General features: G+C 31.2%; 1 pseudogene; it reads left to right on the forward strand.

The window, feature by feature from the left end:
- The first annotated feature begins 245 nt into the window (after window positions 1-245).
- Window positions 246-14,602, forward strand: LOC133204199 (uncharacterized; annotated as a pseudogene).
- Window positions 14,603-15,555: the final 953 nt, after the last annotated feature.

The raw sequence follows: 15,555 nt of genomic DNA on the forward strand, positions 1-15,555 counted from the left end.
TTATTTCGTCAGAAGAATTTATGTAGAGAACAACATCATGATGTTTTCTCCATTATAACGGAAACGTTAAATAAACTACAAAGCATCTCATCGCCAATGCGATCTTCAAAGGAATTATTAACATAAATGATATAAAGTGATGCATTTAATCTTCGTCTCCAGAAAAGTGAGAGGCAAACTTATTATGGGACTCATATAATCATACATTTAAGCACCACTATGCATTTTATACAAAGTTGTTGAAGATGAAGCACGCTACTGGTTTAGCGCTAGGCCTCCTAAATTTATTTTCTGTTTACAGTTTTTCTATACTTACAGACAACAGTGGTCAAAATATAACTCAACTTGACACAATAGACATTGATTCGAAAAATGTGGACGTTGTAAGACAACTTTTGAATCAAGAAACGATCATAAGAATAGCACTGGTGAAAAATGTACACTCACTGATGAAAGACATGGTCGATCTGAAACAAAGTATGGAGACACTGGAAACTTCACAGCAGAAAACTGACTTAGAGGTGACAGCATTGCAGCAGGAAGTGAACGAACTAAAACGTGAAAAAGAGAAACTTAAGCTTGAAAACAGAAAGTGTGAAGAAACTTTAAATAGAGTCAAAGAAAACTTTACTCAAATGAATGAACATATTCTTGAGTTTGCAGAACAAGTTAAAGATAAGATAGAAGATTTTGAGAAAAACACCAGTATGATACTTGGAGACTTGAAAGTTGAAGTTCGATATCTGTCGATTACTCTTCTTGACCTGAATAAACACACTATGGAAATAGACAAGAGTATTCCTACACTAATAGAGGAAAAGTATGACATTTTATCAAGCAAATTTAATGCTTCGCTGGAAAATGTCAACAATGAATTACTTGCTTCTAATGCAAAAATAACAAAGTCTGTGATAAATCTGGAAAACTCTCAGAACGCAGTGGTATCTTCAATGTTTGGTAAGGATCCCTTTACATTTGATAAAATATGTCTTTATTACGTTGCAATTCCCAGCTACTCAAATTTGTGTGTTATGAAAGACAAAGCTTGTAAACCTTATCAAAACCAATAATTTTTCGAGTATATTATTCTCAATGACTCCTTTTCTATTGTAACAGTTCCTAAGTAAAAAAAAGTCGTATATCACTAAAATATATTGGATGACATATACAATATATGTAATTACAGTGCTGCTATCCCATAAGTTGACATGGGATGGGTTTGGATAGGATTCAGGATTGAGGATTCACGATAGAAACATATAGTAGTTAATCCAATCCTATCCTATCCTATCCTATCCTGTATCCTACAGCCATTCAGATTCGAGTAAAGGTTGATTCATATTTAAGATCTAGAATTAATTACAAAAACGGAATATGTTTTAAAACGTTTACAAAAGAAATATTTATAAAATTACAATAGAAAATAAACATGTTTTGTTTATTTTAACACAAATTAATAATTAACTTCGAGTGATATTGCGTACGATTTAACCGTGAACGATCACCGGAAGAATGTTCGCATGTAAACAACGAAGAGTTCGGACATCAAGAGATCTTATTTTCTTCAGCATGTTTGGATGATTAAGGATGTACAACACATCTACCCCAAAAGTTTCCTGTCGTTTAATTTTCGCTATTTTTGTATATCTTATACATGACCATATCTACTATGTGTATGTACATTTTGGGCAAAATCGTTCGAGCCGAATTTGGACAGGAAGTTCCTAAAGTTACCCCCCTTTGGTTGATCACGAGTACAAAAAAAAAAATCAACAAACTAACTATAAAATCCCTTATTTTAAAATATTTAAGGTTAGCCTAGCTGTCAAAATTTGCTGAATCGTTCGTTTAACTATTAAACACACAAACAAAGTGAATTTGTAGAGGTACACTTCGAGAAAAACGATTTTGAAGAATTTAAACTGAAAAACTATGGTTCATTTTTGCATTGAAAAATGCGTGATTTTCAAATGAAATATTTTTTTATGAAAAAATCTGTCGTTTAATTTTGAAAAAAATTATTACTTCTTGTAACTGATGATCAAAATGTTCTTGATAATTTTTTGAAATTTTTTTAAACGACGCGTTTTGAATTTATAGAGGAAAATCTACCCTCCCCCTCTCTCCGTAAGTTACATTTCTCACAGCGTCTTTCAGACTTGGGACGAAAACAATGCTATGATTCTACAAATACAAATAAAAATTCCTAGCTGGAAAGTATATTTTACTTAAAAAATGTAATGTACATTATATTTATCACAAATATAAAACTTTACATCTGCATTTAAATGAAGATGAATAAGCAATTTCTGCAAATTTAAGACCCCCCCCCCCCTCCATTCTTCTCTGCAATGCAGTACATTCGATCTTGAAAAAAAAAACATCGGTTACGTCTGCATGATAAATCAGTATAATTGGCATATTGAACTCCTAAAGTAATGTCCTTCATTCGTGTATACAGATTAGATATTGACTACTAATATTTTTTTGGTATTCTAAATACTGTTTTTTTTTTTTTTTTGTTTTTTTTTTTTTGTATTTATATTTAGTAAAACCATTTTTCTAAGGATTTTATGACCACGTGTCCGGTTTGGAGTTCATGCACACAGGTGCAGTTTCAAACCTTTATATGACCTACTTGCATTGAATATTATTTTTTAAGTGAACCAACAGTGGTGTATGTACAACTCTCTTGTGATGAAAATGGAATATATGTACATTTAGGTTTTAAATTATTCCTGTTTTCAAACGAGAGGGGTGCCCCCCCCCCCCCCCTCAGCCGGATATTGTATCCTTCTGTTGTTTCAATGAATGGAAATGATGTATTCGTCCATGTTAACTTCAATCATACCAAATTGTAAATTATTTATCAGTATCAAAATTATTCATGTTAATCATCTACAATGGTATCATCTACATTGGTATCAATCGTTTTGTTTTTATTCGAGGAAATGCGAACTGATACTGTTTACAGTAAAAGATTTTCTCAGTGGGATGCAACCGTTGTATTAATTTCAGTAAATAATTTTAAACTGTTGATACTTACTTTAATTTGTATAAACTTTGGCTTTTAGTTCTTGTGTTCCTTGCAACACACTGTAAAATCTTTAATGTATCTGTGTATTTGTGAGGGCAAAAACTCATAATTCGTCGGAAAACAGGAGGAATAACTCAGCTAAGGGGAGGAAAGACATACACCTCCACATTTTTGGAGTTGTTTCTCTTTGATCAGTGACCTTCTGAAAAAGGTTACTCTTTTTTCATTTTTTTTTTCAAAGAAAAGAAAAGAAAGAAAATGTTTATTTTCGTTATATGATAATATTTAAACATACCGGTAATATTTATTCTCAATGTAATGCAGCCGATTGTAACGGGGAAAAGCAATGTAGAGGACCATTAACATTTTTAGATTTAAAAAATGCCTTAGTGTATATCATAAATACAATATTAAAGAATTAATTAGCTAAATTTAAATTAAAGAAGTTTAGGGAACCTGTCCTTTTTTTCTTTTTTTATGGAGGGGGGAGCAAATGATCAAGGATAGGATTTGGTATTCCTAAAGAAACCACAATAAAAAACCTCTATTCTATTTTTTGTTTTTTACATTAATTACATCGGGATCGTATCGCTCGTCATTTTGACGCTTCGTAATTAACGTCAAATTTAAAGTTATGTTAAACGTTTTATTGAAATCTCAAGAGTTATCTCCCCCAGTGTGTTGTACGTCTTTAAATCAATTCCTACTTGTTTTAAAGTTCAATAACATGTAACTGTGTTAAATGTGCTCTGTTTGTCTGGATAATTCTACACAAACCGCCAACAGCAGACTTAAACAGATCGATATCGCAGTTGTTTGGTGCAAGAACATGTAAGTATACTACACTGTACATGTGTGCATGTTTATACATTTCCCCCCTTTAAACAATGTTATAATGACTTGAGCTATCAACATTTTATGCTTTCATAATATAGACAAAAGTCGGGTGTGGAAAAATAGGTAGTGTAGGAAGGGGAGGGGGTTAAAAATTTACAAATACTCTGTCATGATTCAATGTGTTTTAAAACAATAAGATGTATTATGCCTTTTTCAGTTTGTTATTACTATATTATTTCCCTACTGTGGTTTAAAAAAAAATGTTGTTGTTTTTTTTATTTGAGTGCAATTATAATAAAATAAAGATATAATCATTTCTTATGCTACTGTTTAAATTGTATTATAAGCCAACTCAGCATTTACATGTACATTGTATGTATACCTATTCTGGGTTATGAATTATAAATTAATCATTCATTATTCTTCATTGCAGAGAATGATACTTGTTTTTGCCTGTCCTCTTCAAAATATTTTGTGAGGAAAAAAAAGATTTTACATTTGAAAAATAGGTATGATTATTAACATGTGTTTATGCATGAATATCAGTATAATACATACACAACATTATCTGAGTTGAGATGAAGTTTCTGTAGATTCTCTGAATAAGTGATTTTTCTTCTTTTAAAAAAGAGTAAAACTGGAAAGAATGTGTTATTGTTCTGGTCATCATGGTCATCATGATGTTATATGTATTTTCATAATTTCTTCTTATTCAAATTTTAAGCAAAGAAGATAAAAAACAAAAAAATCTAAATAGATTAATACAAGCAGAAAAATTCAAAATAGACAAAAAAAAAAAAAAAAACAAAACAAAACAAACAAACAAACAAATGTACTCATACTAGTTAACAAGACATTGAGGTTGACAAGATGTAATGAATTACAATTTACAAGTAAATTATGATTGTTTAATTAAGATATGACTATGAAGTTGCAGTATAAGATTTGAGTTTGCTTGATTTCTTTAATTGCATTACTCTGGGAGAGAAAAAGGGTAAAATTCAGCTAGTCGTACATGAAATGAGAAAGATAATCACAATAAAATACAGTTTTAATGTATAATGTATATGACAAAATTGCACAATCTACATGCATATATTGTTATAATCATGATAATAATTGTTTTTTAGGACAATCCTGCATATTTGCTGCTGTACATATTGCAGTTCATCTCATCTGCTGCTATAATAAATATGAAAGATGTTCAAACCACTGTACATGTACAAGAGCCCCCTAGAGTCTGAAATCATGATGTTTTTTATTAAGGAGATTGGTGTGTGAAGTATTTGTTTTCTGTGCATTGTTGTAATTTTGAAACTGTTCGGTTACTTATGACTAGCTCTTTGACACAAACTTTGACTTTTGAAATTCAATTTGAGCGACGGACAAGCAGGCAAAATCAACATGTGCATTTAAAACATCATACAATTGGAAAAAGACATTGATAAACTTAAATTTAAACAGATTTCATGTACATGTATCTGTTAGCTTGGAATTCAAATACATGTATACTTCTGATGAATTTGTCTCATAATGGAACATTCAATTGTTATACATTGTAGATTAAGAAAAATAAAATTGTAGATGAGATTTATTTGGCCCAAAATATATATATTTAACACTGAAGAGGCAATTACCCTGAATAAATATTGTCAACTTGGTCAAGCATTTTTGTTCCTCATTTAGACCCTGAATAACATTCAAAATCAAATGTCAAGGTCAAAAACAAAATTTGCTTAAACATGGCTTATAAATACTGAAACTACTGTGAATTCATATACATGTTTTCTAAAAAAGAATTCGAAGGAATATGTGTGTGTTCACTGCAGTAATTATTGCTGTCAATCTATCAGACTATGAAGATTTATGAAAATGTTTTCTGTTAAACATAAATTAAATTCTCACTCATAAAAATATGGTTATTGAAATACATTTGTACGACACTGAACTGACCATAAACTAAAAACAAATTGAAGTGAAATAAGAAAATTTAACATTTTGAATATCTTGATTTTTATTTAGCAAACATAATAAAGTTTTTGCATGTTTGTAAAATATTCAAATTCAAACAATGATGAACTGAACATCTCAAACAAGAATAACTTTAAACAATGAATATAAAACAAATTTTAATCACACATTTAAATAATTTTTTACATGTTTAATAAATAAAAGTCAAGATATTCTAAATGTCTGTTCTCGGTTTATGGTCTTGTCATACATGTATCTTCTTTCTGGATTTACATGAGTATGAATAAAATCTAAGGTATATATACATGTATTATTTTTCATGGTGCTCAGTTTACAGTTAAGGGAAAAATAGAGTTTTGCATAAATTTTACATGAAACATATAACTGTTAGAACATTCAACATATCCTCCTTTTTTCATTATTTAGTATGTGTAGAGAAATTGTATTTTCAATGGGTACGGTTGTTATACAGCGTTGTACCTTCCCAGCATGAAGCTACAGTCCCTGAAACGTTCTACTTTCCCACATGAACGGTGAGCGAACGCTGAACGAACGGTGAACGAACGCTGAACGAACGGAGAGCGAACGGTGAGTGAACGATGTGTGAACGCTGAACGCAACTTGGTGAACGATGTGTGAACGGTGAACGGTGAGCGAACGCAGAACGCGAACGGAGCGCAAACGCGAACGCAAAGTGAACGGTGAACGAACGGTGAACGCAAGTTGAACGATTTATTCGGAATGCCTCTGATCTTTTCCTTGCATTGAAACTATTCTATTTTATGTATGCCTGGCGCTAAAAAAAATAAATAAATAAATAAACAAATCAATGGAAAGTGTCTTAAGAAAGACGATACATGCACATTAAGTAAAATTATTAATTTAAAGTTTCTTCCAATATTTTCTGCACATATGTACGATGTTTAAATTCAACTTTTTAATAACACGATTTTTATAGCTGTAAAACATTGTAATTGTTGAATTGTGTAATGTGTAATTGTTAAAGATAAAATTAATCTAGTTGTAAAATAAATATGTTTATTCTTATTTCATATATAAAATCATTACAAATAATGCATGTGGATTTTAGAAGAGCAAACTACGGACTTATAGAATGAATTACAACGGTTGTAACAACCATACAATGTCATATATTTCCGTGCTAAGACGATTCCGTGTAAAATAATGAGAAAAAAAATTAAAATATTTTACGAAGGTATGTGGACGTATTGCATAAATACACCCGTATTTTAAAAATTTAATGCAATAATATATTTATGAGTCAGTTTTATTTTTTATGATGATTTATTGAGCAGACTTCTACATGTATCTGTAGACATTTCCCGGTCGTGATTATACTCGGATAAGATGATACAAAGAGACATTCATATTATTTGTTATATATTAAATTTTCACAACTTGATATTTAATTAATATGCTGTCATAGTTTTTATTAAACAGACAAATGAGAGAGAGAGAGAGAGAGAGAGAGATTCGGTTTTAGCCCCCCCCTTCTCAAATGTTTGTACCTATATCAAATAAAAATTCTTAATCTTTTTCTAAATATACCAGGCAATGAAAGAAAATATTTTTATCAACAAATCCATTTGTTTTACAGTCATAATCGGTTTTTATTTTCCTGCTTCAAGTTCACACGAAGTCCACGTGCTTGACCTGTCAATCAAAATCATTCGACACTGTGCAGGTGTGAAAGTCTCGTCACACCGAAGGCAAAGTGTTAAGTATTTCCAAGAAGTTTTAACATTTTTTCTTATCATTTCTAGATCTGATTCCAACATTTCTAAAAAATAAAAAATAATAATAAATGAATAAAATACTTTGGGAATAAACACTTAGAATGATTAAGCCGCTTGAATTTGAAACATACTCCCTGCCGATTTAAAATATCACCGCCAGCACATGTATATTTTGAACTACTATTGTTTAATGACTTTGTTTAGATGCATGTTTGTTTTGAGACTGAAAGTTTTGTGCTACAAAACACATTAACTTCTATTTAAATGTTAATTAAAATATACTGGAAATACTAAGTAACCGATTTACGGGAAAGGGGGGGGGGCTCTTAATTACATGTATATCGAATGGCTAACATATAAAGTTATGGTGGAAAATATCATTACTGGAGAATCACTTTGGTTATTAATGATAATCATGTTATTAAGGCATTTCTCTCTCTCTAATTAAAGACTTCATATATGTAAAGTAGAAAAAAAATCTATAATGTATTACATTTTAAACATTTTTTTCAAACCACACTATCAATTTAATTCGCTCTAAAGATATTTAATAAAATGAATATCCGCAGTACTGTTTATAATCCTCAGAATTAGTTCTAACATGTATTTCTGTAAAATTTGGGAAAAAAAATGTGTTATAAATAAATATTTTCGTATTTCTGCTGAATTTGGTAAATTAATTGACTTCGGTTATTATCTATCCATTAACGATTTGTCGTCTTTAACATAACTACCCCGGTACAAAATGTTGCAGTGCTTGAAGCATCTGTATATTGCCCGTATTTAAATTTAATTTTTCAGCATCGTTCTACATAGGTACATACATGTACTTATAACAACATTTATTTTCCAGATAAATTCAATAAATAACCTAACAGCTAAGGTAGAATAATAAAAATAAATATTCAAGATAATTTTTTCTTTAAACACGATATGTTAATTATTAAATTTGTAAATCCTTACTTAAAAAAAGATAAGTCCATTCACTTCGGAGTTCCAAATGACAGTAAAGACTGAACGATAAGTGAACGCTGAACGCAAGGTGAACGCAAAGTGAACGAACGAAGAGCGAACGCTGAACGCAAGGTGAACGGAGAACGCGAGCGCACGGTAAACGGTGAACGCAAAACTGTGAACGGAGAGCGAACGCTGAACGCACGGTGAACGAACGGTGAACGCACGCTGAACGAACGGTGAACGAACGGTGAGCGAACGGAAAAATGGGAAAGTAGAACGTTTCAGGGACTGTATAGACATTAATAGTCTGATTCTCATAATTAAAGAGCTTAATTTTTGTTCGTTTATTCTACTTATTAATAATCATAACATTAGAAAAGTATCTGAAGTCTTAGTTGTTGTTTTTCCCCCTTTTCCACGATTTCCCCTCTCTAACTTTAACCCCATTTGTTTATCAAAGTGTATAAATTCGAAAAGCAATCGCAAATACCGTGACGTCTCTCGTTCATCGTTAGTACGTGAAATTAAATCAAAATGAAGTCGGATTATAATTTTTTTTCTATAATTATTTTGAAAGCTTACTTTCTTTACACGTTCGCTAGATCAGTACTTGCCTATGTTTTATTACAGTCCATGTGTTTACATTTTAACTGGGTACTCGAAAATTAATTCGTGCGGGGTGTCGGGAATTAACGGATGTCGGTCTCGATTATTTTTTATCATTAAAACATATTAAATAAAATCCATAATTATAACTGATTTTTATATGATGGTCATTTTATTATTTATTTTTTTTTTTTTTTTTCGTTTTGTCAAATTAACTCCTAAATATTAAAAAACTGAAAGTAGCAGGATAGGATAGGATAGGATTAGACTGAAATCACAAGATAGGATTGTGGATGCAGGATTCACGATAGGATAGGATAGGATTGTCAACTTATAGGATAGCAGCACTGTATGTATGTATGTAATCAGGAATTTTTAATGTGATTATTCCTCAAATTCATCTCAAAAATTAAAAAAAAAAAGACTGTAGTCATTCATAACTTAGAAACTGACTTTGCTTTAATAAGTTTTTCAAAAAGGTTTTGTTTAATTATTTCACACAATTTTTGTCTTATTTGTGGGTTTATGTGTTACATAATTTAATGTAACTTAATATTAATTTCCTGAAACTAAGTAGGATAATTGAACATGAGTCAATGTGACTTTACTGTCATAGAAAATTCGGAACCAAGTATTCGAACTGCGCAGCACAGTTAAGGCTACAAAAAGGGGGCGGGGCCAAATTTGTACTGGAAAAATTAATTAACTAAGACATCATACAAAACCAACAATTCTTAAAAATACCACAAAATGAGATGATTTGCTATTTTAAACTGTAGAAGACCATCAAACTACATAAAAACTTACTACAACATGCTGTTTTGTCGTAGTTAAATCCCACATAACAAGTTATAATCAAGTCACTGATCGCAATGCACTTGTCGATGTGACGTCATTTCGTAAAACTGGACGCAGTTTGTATGCAGTGAGAGGCGGATCAAGTAATATTTTCTCAATGAAAAATGTATTCTATAATTAAATGAAATATTATTTACAGATATTTCATAGGCCTTTAACTTGGATTCGATGTTTTCTTTACGATTTTATTAATATATTTCCCGTACATTTCCTATTAAATTGATACTGCCGTATATTTGTATGCAAGTACATCGGAGAATAATGTATGGGTCTTAATAAATCGATCTAGTGCAAGGGCATACACTCAATGGATCAGGGTAAGCTTTTACAAATCAACTCTAGAAATATTAGGGTATATGAAAAGTGCTGCGATCCTGATGAAATCTTGAAAATAATTTAATTATATCTATATTTAATGCCGTTGACCAGCAAAAAATACAGCATGCGGTCATACAAATACGATTTTAACAATAAAATAGCAGAATTTATATAGGATCGCAGCACTTTTCAAAAACTACAATGCGTGTTGAAAATATTTATAAACTAAACTTAGAATTTTAATTTAGTTATGCCCTTGCACTAGTGAAATTTATAGGTGACCTCAAAACTGCAAGTAAATGTGTTAAAATCACGTGACTGCCGCACCACGTGACAAGTCTAAATATAAAATCTAATCGTCCTCAATACATGTCTCTGATATATATATATATATATATATATATATATATATATATATATATATATATATATATATATATATATATATATATATATATATATAAAATACATGGTTACTGTCTTGAAATATTATCGATATTTGGGCGAGGGTAAGAGAACGTGATAGAGGGCGAGGCTTGCCGAGTCCTCTATCACGTTTTCGACCAGACCCCAAATATCGCTTATATTTCAAGACAGTAACCATGTATTTTGTTTATCCTGCAACACATTTTACAGGACCTCCAAAACGAGCTGTTTTCAACCTATTTAGGTACATCTCTGCAGTTGAAACTAAAACGCCATGGCGTAAACATTGCAATATTCATGACGTCACAATGCTTTTAGAACGTTGGAATACGTGCACGAGGCTTTATTAGGGCACTGACCGAATAAAGCTTACCTTTATTAGGTCAATACAAGGGGTAGTTGCGGGATAAAATGTACTAAAAATAATCGCCATTCTGATTACGAATACATTTTTAATCACAAATATGTGTCGATATTTCCATTGCGCACCTTGACTGTACTGCGTGATAAGCAAATTTTTATTTTTCTTATGGGTTACTAGTAAACGTTGTAACCGCATATATACTTGCCAGTGACACCACATTTTCAGAAGTGTGTGAATCATCTATAGAAGTAATTTGCAACTACTGTGTTTGTTAGAGAGGTTAACAAAACATTTTTTAAAGTGAGAATGGGGGATGAGCAAGAGGATCCATGCATGATATTTTATCGTAGCATCTGTATATGAATCTTAATCACACACACACACGCAGAGAGAGAGAGAGAGAGAGAGAGAGAGAGAGAGAGAGAGAGAGAGAGAGACTGATTGTACAGGTATACAAAACATACAAAAACACAAACGGTTTAAAACTTTAAGTTTTTTACGATACTATGAAACAAGTTTATCTGATTTTATAAATGTATGCTAGTGTGTACTTTCAATATATGTAATAATGTTGCAAATATTGAGTATTGCATAATAGCCGCCAAAGCAGAGGAAAGCATATAACGGAACAGAATGTGAGCTTACATAACCTAACCTAAGTAGGTAACTTTTTATTTAGCATGTTTATTTATGTTGAGGTCTAGGCCATTCTAGAGTGCGAAGGTCAAATACAAAATTGTCTTTTAAGAGGACATATAATTACATATACATTTGTATCAAAATTTAATAAATATGTATTTAATGAATGAATGAAAAGTGGAGATAACAAAACGTATTCAAATTCAAAGTCCATTAAAACAATACGAATCGGGAGCAGAGCAAACAGGGAGCTCAAAAACATCAGAGATAGGATCAGGTGCCATGGAGGAGTGAGCATCCCCTGCCAACCGGTCGCACCTGCCTCGTGCTCCTTGTCGTGATCGGGAAATAACGGAAAAATCCGTCGACAATTCAATTCAATGAACCTACTTGGCAAGTGTGAAAAATGGCCTGGTTCTTCCAATATATCTGCATGAGAATTGGAGTATGTTTCAAAAAATATTATAGGATTGACTATATAAATTATTTTGTTCATTGAGAAATGAATCTAAAAAACGAATCGCACACTTTATGAAAGCCGAAGGCTTTCATAAAAAAGTGTGCGATTCGTTTTTTAGATTCATTTCTCAATGAACAAAATAATTTATATAGTCAATGCTTATAATTCAATTTCAGCGAAAAACATGTTTCTTTTCATGTACATACTCATTATTTAGCTAAGTCAAAAAATTGTGCACGAAATTTACATGCCGACAGGTGCGTAGAAATATATCGATTGGAAAATTACACGACTCTTGGGAGCGGATCTAAAAGCCTGTAGTACACAAGGCGGGTATAATTTTCTTTTAAATTTTGTACAAATAAAGAATTCTCCGTTATGTTTTATTGTCTTTATAATGATTTACTAAGTTATTGATTACGTGAGTTATGAAAATCTGCAAGTGCAATTTTTAAGAGCGATTACACATAAAGCAGACAGAAACTTGCTTTGTTGTCAGTAAGCAAACAGTCAACGGTAACACGTCGAGTGGAGTGCAATGTAATATTAGAAAGAGATATCTTCAGGTAAAAAAAAATCTAGAAATAAACTTGCTTGTCGATACACCTTAAAATACACGTACAACTTGTGACAATTAACATGGTTAATACCCTGTATGAGGTTGATGTGCAGACGAAATACGTGAGAATGTGATAATAACACTCACATCGGGAAAACTTAGTCTAAGGTCCTTCTTATTTAATTTTCATAACCTGCATAACAATTTTTTTTCTTGTTTGGTTTTCAATTTGTACTAAATTCAATGTAAATTCTTTCTTTACAAATAAAAAACGTAAAACACGTGCTTCTTAACAGTGTTATATCCCTTGCCATCCCCGGCATTACCCATTGACAACAATTACCTCGCTTAATAATTTATTTGAATATTTTTCTTTTTTCTTCTCAACCAGAATTTTTATTGTATAATTAAGAAATAGAAACATATGATTAAAATATTTCCTTTAAAGCACATGGAGAGAAACAAAAGATTTACAGAAGCTGAATTTAAATCCTGAAAAGAACATTGTCGTACGTTTTAGAGACTGTTAGTTTATAAGACAATCGCGCTTCTATTATCATTGGAAAGACAAACATTGACAATAATTGTATCAAAAGTAGTAATGAAAAGTAGTTCGGATACTAATATTGACATTACATTCATCGGAAAATGAAGAGAAAATAATTCTCTATAGAAATACATTAGTTCAAAGTGATGAAAGTAAGGAAAATTGAATTATATATTGTTATCTAATATAATTTTCAGTTGCAATATTTTTTTGTATTTCTGTCATTAAAGATGTAAATAAGTCATCTAAAAAAGGATCTAGTCGGATTTATTTAAGTGGTCAACATTTTTTTTTCAGATGATATCAACAAAACTATTGGCGACATAAAGACTGATGTCAAACAATCTCAGTATGACCAGCTGAAGTTGTCCTCCACCGTGTCGTCTCTGGAGGTGTTCCGAATGAATGTTACAAGAAATAGATGTGGTAAATAATTTAAAAATTCAATGAGAAAATACTACCAAAATATATAATGAGATAAAATTAAAAAAAAGTGTCATTTTAAATTAACATCACCTTAATGATATTTTTTAGGACATTCCTATGTATCTGTTTTGTTGAAGTTGATTATTGTTAACTTTTCTATTCTGCGTTCTTCTTCTTTTTCTTACAAATACATTAACTCTTCTCTAAACATGTAGATTTGTCTAAGAGAGTATCATTTACCGCCGGAGTGACGTCTTATAGCAGCTCCTGGAACAGTGGAACTTGTGTACGATAAAGTTATCAATAACGCGGGAGGTGGTTATAATTCAAACACCGGAATCTTCACTGCACCAGTAGAAGGAGATTATGTATTCTATGTCAGTATCCAAAGTTACACTACCAACAGTATATATGTAGACATTGTTCTTAATGGATCAAGCAAGGTTCGAGCCATGGCTTACGTTGTTAATGTTCATGATCAGAATGAGACAGGTACAAACCTGGTAACATTACGGTTACAACAGGGGGACACGGTATGGGTTAAACATAACTCTGGTACAGGTTATTCCACGCACAGTGAAGCTCCTCTCACCACGTTCTCTGGATTTCTTATTTAAACTTTGAGCTGAGAATGACTTTAAATGACAAATATTGTTTTCCTACTTAAGTGCAAAAATGTGGCTTTGGGTTATTATTGAATTTTATGAATCCAGATACCATAACTGATAAACTGCATGCACTATGGTAGTATGTACATGTATATTATAATATGACACTTTTTATCTGTTTTAGCTCTGTTGTACATTTTTCTTTAGTGTATATTAGGGAAGTGTAATTCTTTTTGGTTGTAGTGTTAAATTTTTATTATTATTTAACACTAAATAAGTGAGAATTCAGAAGTAATTATCAGCAATGAATCGTTGAAGTGTAAAGGAAACTGAATCGGAGAATTTATTTCAGTAACCACTAATTATAACCTCTATCAAGGAAAATATGCTACACTCTTAGAACTAATGTCACGAGAATATATGCAAATTATCCCACGTTTCCAACTATCGTTGATGCCCTGGCATACTCTACTAACTAGACAGTGATTCCTTAAATATATATATATATAAGCGAGAATCGACCCCCCCCCCCCCCACCTTCTCAATGAAAAAAGATTTTTGATAAGGGGCAGTTTCAAAGTTTGGTATTTATTTATTAAAAAATATTTAGGTTTTTTCCTCCCACTCCCTCCACCTTCTCCCTTCCTTAGGATATTAATGCAATTTACCTGTTTTATGTGTTTTCATACTTTTTTGTTATATTCAGAAAATGTGGACAAAGAGTGTTTTGGAGACTGTTTCTTACATACTTTCATCACGATGCAGATTTAAATCATTAAACCAAGCCTGTAAGTCATAAAAGATAAGGCTTTGAACACATTTTTCAGCTAATTTCATATTAGAAGCTTATGAAAAAAATCAGAACATTATATCATTTTAAATCTAAATTAGCTATAGGTTACTTTAAAATTTTTAAACATAATAATATTATTATATTTCTGCATTTCAATTTCAAGAACGAAAGAATAAAAAAAATATTAATCAATCAGTTAATTTCAAATTCCTTAAGTGTTCTCCTTGTTGATTAAAACAGGGGTGTAACGATATGCCGATATATTGTGATGCTTTTTGCTTGAAGTCGATTATCGGTAATCTGGAATACTTTCTTTTTTGATACGCTTAAAAAAGAATTTATGTCATTTAATTGCTTAACAAAATGTAATTTGTTTCTTTTAATCCATCAAT

The sequence above is a fragment of the Saccostrea echinata genome, unplaced genomic scaffold (genome assembly GCF_033153115.1).
Source record: "Saccostrea echinata isolate AGI-Se365-2 ecotype Australia unplaced genomic scaffold, CSIRO_AGI_Sech_v1 ptg000052l, whole genome shotgun sequence".
NCBI classification, from domain to species: Eukaryota; Metazoa; Mollusca; class Bivalvia; order Ostreida; family Ostreidae; genus Saccostrea; species Saccostrea echinata.